The sequence below is a fragment of the Frankliniella occidentalis genome, unplaced genomic scaffold (genome assembly GCF_000697945.3).
Source record: "Frankliniella occidentalis isolate FOCC.00 unplaced genomic scaffold, Focc_3.1 Scaffold7, whole genome shotgun sequence".
Classification (NCBI taxonomy): Eukaryota; Metazoa; Arthropoda; class Insecta; order Thysanoptera; family Thripidae; genus Frankliniella; species Frankliniella occidentalis.
In genome coordinates this window covers 2,771,177-2,777,599 of record NW_026267137.1, presented here as the reverse complement: position 1 = coordinate 2,777,599, position 6,423 = coordinate 2,771,177, and the positions used below count along the sequence as shown (strand labels likewise).

At 57.6% G+C, this 6,423-nt stretch overlaps 2 protein-coding genes across 2 annotated transcripts in view; one reads left to right on the top strand and one right to left on the bottom strand.

Moving 5' to 3' along the window:
• LOC113210003 (ion transport peptide) overlaps positions 1-6,423 on the top strand; it is a 189,205-nt gene that overhangs the window by 71,044 nt on the left and 111,738 nt on the right. The window lies entirely within an intron of this gene.
• Positions 1-6,423, bottom strand: part of LOC113210007 (uncharacterized) — a 43,322-nt gene that overhangs the window by 21,372 nt on the left and 15,527 nt on the right. The gene's annotated exons all lie outside the window — the stretch shown is intronic.

Here is a 6,423-nt window from a genome sequence, read left to right as displayed (position 1 = left end):
TAATTTAAAATTTATACCTTTTGATATTTTCGGAACTAATTTTGAACGTGTAGTTTCAGCCCTTTGACGTGTCCTCATATCAGCGCGTCTCGCACGCCGCCTGCTGCATATCAATTTTCTTACGAGAGGCGAGAAAATTGGTCCTGTCGCCTTATGGACAATTTACATCTCATTCCGAGGCTCAGGCTGTTGTCGCCCTTCCACAGCGCGCGACTTTAGTAAGGTCCGTGTCTGGCCTTGTCGCACTGTTAAAAACAAAGTGCAATGACGCACTTTGAAGAGGCTAAGGGATGTTTAGAAAGAGCCGAAATCATGGCGAAAAGTTCCCAACAAACAGCGCTAGACCTAACTTTGGCATTAGACGCCTGTCCCTTCCTCGTCGGAAGCGGTGCGGGGTGCCCTTAAAAAAAAACCTGTAACGGTACAAAGGGCCCACCGTGCGTGCGTGCGCCCTGCGGTGCCAACTATTTCTCATACTACTCGCTCCTGGCCGAACTGCTGGCGCCGCCCGCGCGCACCACGTGGCGTGAGCGACACAGGAACACGTTGGAATACCTTCTCACGGTCACCGCGGCTGCCTCCGCGGCTGCCGGTTGTTTTGCTACCGGGCCCGAGCGCGTATGAATGGGCCATTAGTGGCGGTGGGCTACTTATTTGCAGGGCGCAGCACGGGACGGGAGGCTCCCGGCGGACGCGAGGGCCGCAAAGGGACTCGCTACTCGCACACCGGCTGCAGCAGGGCAGGTGTCACGGTCCCGAAGGGCCGCCGGCGCCGGCCACCGCACGCTCGTGTGGCTGCGCGCTGCGAACTCCCATGCTGGGCAACTCCTCAACATGTAACGGGATGTCTATGAGCCATGAGCCGTGCCTGCAAAGGCACCACTTTAAGCACCCCCAAAAATATGTGCTCTTAATTGAGGGATTTGCCTTGATTTTATTTTTTAGAAAATGTTCTTACCTACGTTTTTACCTAAAACCACACCCCGAGCAAGTAATTTTTCTTAAAGTAAGGATACGTTGTTTTCAAAAAAAATTTAGACACTGTCCTCAATTGAGAATACTTTTTTTCGGTTAGCCATGAATTAAGATGCATGCCACACACTGCCACAGAAAAAAAGTATGATCATTATGTGGGCGGCATCAAATCCCCGTCGTGAGGACCCCGCGCGCGAAGAGCAGCCGACCCCAGCGCAACCTCTCTCTTTCCGAACCGTGAGTTATAGATATCGGTCCAAAAGGGGATCCGGTGCGCCGCCAATAATTGTTGGCGCACATAAAGCATCATGGCGCACCGCTGGGCCCGCCGGCCGGCCAGGCATTCCCTTCGGCAGCCACGGCGCGGAGGGCAGAAATGTAGGTCAACGGCCCGCAGGGCTCCGCAGGGCTCAGTATGGCAGGGCCCAGCATGGCAGGGCTCAGCATGGCATGGGCTCACGGGCCCCGGCGGGACGCGGCGGGACATTAGACCATATAGGTGGGGCCGAAAGCAGCGTTGCACTGCGAGAAAAAAAAACTGGGGACGCAAAACGTCCGTGCGGCAATTTAGTCTCGCAGCAGTCTCGGGGGGGTCAAAACTAATTTGGTCCGTACGAGTGACGTCGTCGTCGTCGCCGGCGTGGCTCCGCCGCTCTAATGCGCCGGCGATTTGTCTCGCGGACAGCTGCACGCTCGGCGCAGCTTTAGCGCACCGCCGCGCACTCTGGGGCCGCCCTGCTTGAGCTGCTCGAGCGGCCCGCTGCTGCCGCAGCTGTGTGGCAAAAGGTCTTCCCCCGCGACTGCGACCGTGTGGCGATGCTCCCGAGACTCTTCCTCCTCCTCCTCCTTCCCCCTCACGCGAGACAGGACACTTGGCCCAGGTGACAAGGCAGTCGGACTCGACCCACGTGACTCGCTCTCTCTCCCTCTCGACGTGTCGGTGCGGTGAAGCCGCCCCACCTGCACTCACTCCGCCTGGACACGCTCGTGGGCCGCCGGCCGCGGAGCCAACCTCTCCAGGACGGGGCCGATCATCGACAAGCAACTCAACAACCCGTGAAACATTCTATGGTTCAAAACGAAAGCCGCAGAGCGCCTGCTGTACCACTTATAATCGACTTCTTTAGTCGCTGCCTGCAATAATCTAAAAGTAAAATGTAATAAAACAGCGGCAATTACGTTAATTATTTACGCCTGTGCAAGCGGCTGCTGGGGGGAATTCATGAGTTTCGTGAAGCGTCCCGCGTGCAAAAGTTTTACTGTCTTCGCATTTCGCTCCGTCCGGTGTGGTCTGCAGGCTGGGTTGCCACGCGGCCATCTCTCGAGTGAGAGAAAAGGGAGTAATAATAAAAATAAAAAGGGGTAAAAGTAGTAACAAAACGGAAGCTCCTAGCGCTCGCCTCGACCCGATCCGCAGCCGGTGCGGCAGGGCACGAAACATGCCGAACGAAAAGGCGCAGCTCGGCACGCGAGCACCGCGGCGCCAAACTGAGCGACGGACGGCTGCGAGGTTGGCAGCGGTCATGACACGAAGTGACAGCCTGCACCAGTTCTACGAGTTGTACCGTGGCGTAGGACCATGAGGGGCACAGCTGGAAACATGTGTGGGTCGGCTGCTTTTGGGTCATAATGACACAAAGAAAGCAGCCAGCCACTGGAAGGGGGTGGGGGGGGGAGCAGTCGTTGAGTGGGCGAGCTTGTCTCTTTAAAGTCGATGGGCCCGAAATTCGTCAATCTTTAGCTAGTCTCAATAGTTGTCCCAAGATTCCTATATGATTGTGGCCCCTTGTAGTGGAGCAGCGGCAGCTGCCAGTCCCAAGTGCACTACAGCCCTCGGCTCCAGCGCAGTCACCGCGCGTCCTCCTGGGCCCTCTGTGGACGTGTCTCCGATGGTCGCAGCGTGGACGTGTCCCGGGGACGTCCTGTGGACGTGTTCGCCCCGCACAACAGTATGCGGTGCGCCGCCGCCCTGATAGAGGTGACGTGTCGTCGACTCGGGCGCGACGCGACAGTGCAGCGCTGGCTGGCCTGCTTGTCTCATATCTCAGGCAAACGTTCCCGCTGCCTCCGGGTGCGGCTGGCTACCCGACCAGAACCAGCTACGGCAGTTGAATATCGAGCATCAGCGACACGATGTCAGAATGGTGAAATCGACATCGAAACGATATCGTTTGGATTCGAATTTCTCAATGGGTAGCAGCTCTCTGTCGCACTCCGTCAATTCAAATGTGTATAGTTGGGATAGGGCTGGCAGGGAGGGAAGGGTACGATGAAAGTGCGAATGGGAAAGTTAAATCAGCCGCTCTTTGAAAGCATAAGGAGAGTCTGAAGCTGCAGAAACGTTTTCTGTACACATGGAACAGAGTACAGTCACAAACAACACATCGTAAGGAGCGTCCTCAAATTTGGGGCACAGTAATTGTCACTGCCGCCTAGCAGACCGACTGAGAGGGAGGGGGGGGGGCAGTAGCACATTGGGTCGCCAGGAGAGCCCGGGAGTGCGACAGAGAAGGAGAAGGAGAGGGACAAAGCGGGGCTGCGCTGGGATTGGGCCGAAAGTTCAATCTGAACTGAACTTGAACTGACTTTGTTGACCGGCTTCTGTATGTAGCTACACCTCGAAACGAATCTCCATGTGAAACCCTGTTTTTGAGAGTTAAAATTAACTTCCAGTGGGGAAAGAGCGCAAGAGTGCACTGTTGCAGATTTCACCCGACTACTACTCCGAATGGAATTTTGCAAAACTGGCGTCAGTTACGTAACGAAACAACTTGGGAATGTAAGGACCGGTGTGTGGAAGAGCGTCTTTGTCCTCGGGACACCGCATACTACGTAGTGGGGACATAATGGTGTTGATCGGCAGTTCAAGGTCCCGGCGATCATACGTTATACACACGCCGTAGCACGGCGCGCGCAGGGGCATCCTCAACCGATTTCGCAGGGACGCGACTGGAGACAAAGACCGCGATAAAGATAGAAACGTTACACTACGTTTGGCCATTAGCTATAGCACATGGACTGTAGTTTAGGTCGCGACAGGAAGAGCAGGCTGGCAGGACACTCTTGTCACTCGGACGGCCGCGGGACGGTTGTTGTTGAGCAGTTGTGGATCACGTCCACGTCCGAAACACGACGTCATGGCAGAACGCAGAAACGCATATATGCGGAACTACTTGTTTGCGCCAGGCCTGGCTAGGCGCAGCAGTCGGCCGGCTGATAGCGCGCTGGCCGGCCTGGAGACCCCCCCCCCCTCCCCTCGCTAGCAGTAGGCCTCTAATGACCCGTGGGTGTGTAGATTGAGGTCTCTCCCGTGAGCCCGGCTAACAGGCGGGGCGCAGCGGGCGCCGTCGGGCCGGATCCAGCTGATGCGGAAAGGAGGGCGACAGGCCACGCGCGGTGACAGAGGGGGCAGCGCTGAACGGTCACAACACTGGACAAACTAATGTGACATGGGTCACATACACCAATCGGTGTGACCAGTTTTGATCACACTATCTAATGTGACCTGAGTTTAGGTCACACCAATTGATGCAACATCAGCCACGAAGGTAGGTAGGTAGGTAGGCAGAACATAAAGCAGGTCACGCCACAAAATTGACCAAAATTCAACACAACACGCTAAGCAAGGTGTTTCCAGTGATAGGCAACGCCGACTTGAAAGACATGTGGGCAGCTTTAACTGCCAAAGCACTATCCAGCAAACTAACTACTCGACATAATGGCTGTATCTTCAACCTCCGCTAGGACTCTACTTCAGTGAAGACATCATCCCCTTCGCAGCAGGGTACCCGCGGGGAGCCTATACGGGTGTGGCGCCACGACGGCTCGCACCCGCCGGCGACATCCGTGAGCTTGCCGCGGGGCAGGCAGGACGGCAAGTCAGTTAGATCACCGGTGCCAACATCGAGTGAGTGAGTGTCTCCGAGGTGCGAACACTACCGGCAGCAGCAGCAGGAGGGTGTCGGGTCGGGTCGGGGTCGGTGCCGGAGACAATCCGGATGACGCGAGTAGTTTTGAATATTGATGCTCGGGGCGGGGCGCAAGGTGGAGCAGCAGCTCCGGAACGCAAGCAGGGTAGGGCGTGCCCAGCCGGCGAGGAGGGACGTCGCGGAGAAGCGCAGTGCGCCATTCCGTAAACTTGCTGGTAAAATATTTATCCATTCATGAACTCTGCCGCTGCTGCTGCGGCGGCGGCGGCGACGGCGGGGAGGCGCGTGGCGGAGCCCGGGCGTAGGATGGGAAGAGGCATGCATGCGTCAGGTGCGCCTGCGCACGCTCGTGTGTGTGTGTGTGTGTGTGTGTGTGACCACCATCCATCTTGGCGGCGACAGGTATTCACGACGTGAAAAGGCTTCCCCTGGCTCCGGCCCCGGCGCCGTCGTCCGCTTGCATCCCATAGCGGCAAACCCCCTCTCCCTCTGCAATTCCAGTCACTGACGCGATCGCCCAGACTTGCGCCCCTCGCACCCCGCGCGCCGCGCCGTGCCTCCTTCACAAAAGTTTTCGTGAAAGGCCAGCATGACTTGTTCGTAATTCCCTTTTCCCGACAGCAGTTCATCATCGATCGCCGACCTTCCGCATTATCCGCCGGCCAGAACCGCGGCGGCGGCGGACCCGGAGCCGCCCCTGCTTGGAGGATTTCTCATTTATTGTTGTTGTTTGGCGAAGGCGGCGGCGGCATCGGCAGAAGCAGCAACAGCAGCAGCTGCTGCCGGCCGGCCGGCTGGGGGATCCTCGGGCGGGAGGCTAACGGTAAGGCCCGGGCGCGGGCCGCCGCAACCACGGCGTGACGCCACGGCCCACGGCGGGGCGGGGCGGGGCGCGGCGGGGCGGGGCGGCCGTCGCCATAGCGTGATGTGCGCCACGTTGCCGGCTTTACCGTTGTTGCCGATTAATGAATGCATGGTTCACGAGATGTGGCACCCGTGGAGAAAGAGGGAGACAGACAGACAGAGACTGCCCCAACACACTATGCCTCAACCACTATCACTTTGCTTGGCCCATCCTCGATGATCATCCAGAAAGTACGTCCGTGATTCGTCCGTAACGAACCTGTCAAGTTCAGCCAGTTCAGCCTGTAGGCAAGCTCTCGTAGCGCCTGCTAGGTAGGCAACATCTCGCCTGCAGCGCACGCGTGTACTACGGGGTGGCCTACCTCGAGTCTCGCAGGCGCCGAGTCGAGCTCATGTTATTCTCCAAACGTATTGAGAAAGTAACGGACATTTACTTTCCGGGGGATTCATTTCTTCAACGAGCATCAGCCGCGAACTTTCTTTTAACCCTTCGCTTACCTCCAGAAAGAGGGCACTGGACCCCAGCTGGACACTACACTGCTCTGCTCTGCAGAGCCAGGTCGGCGGGGAGAAGCTGGCAGCAGAGTCCCTCCCAGGGGCAATGGGAGGGCGTGTGGACCTGGGTGCGTTAGGACTCCCCCCACAGGGAGCCCCC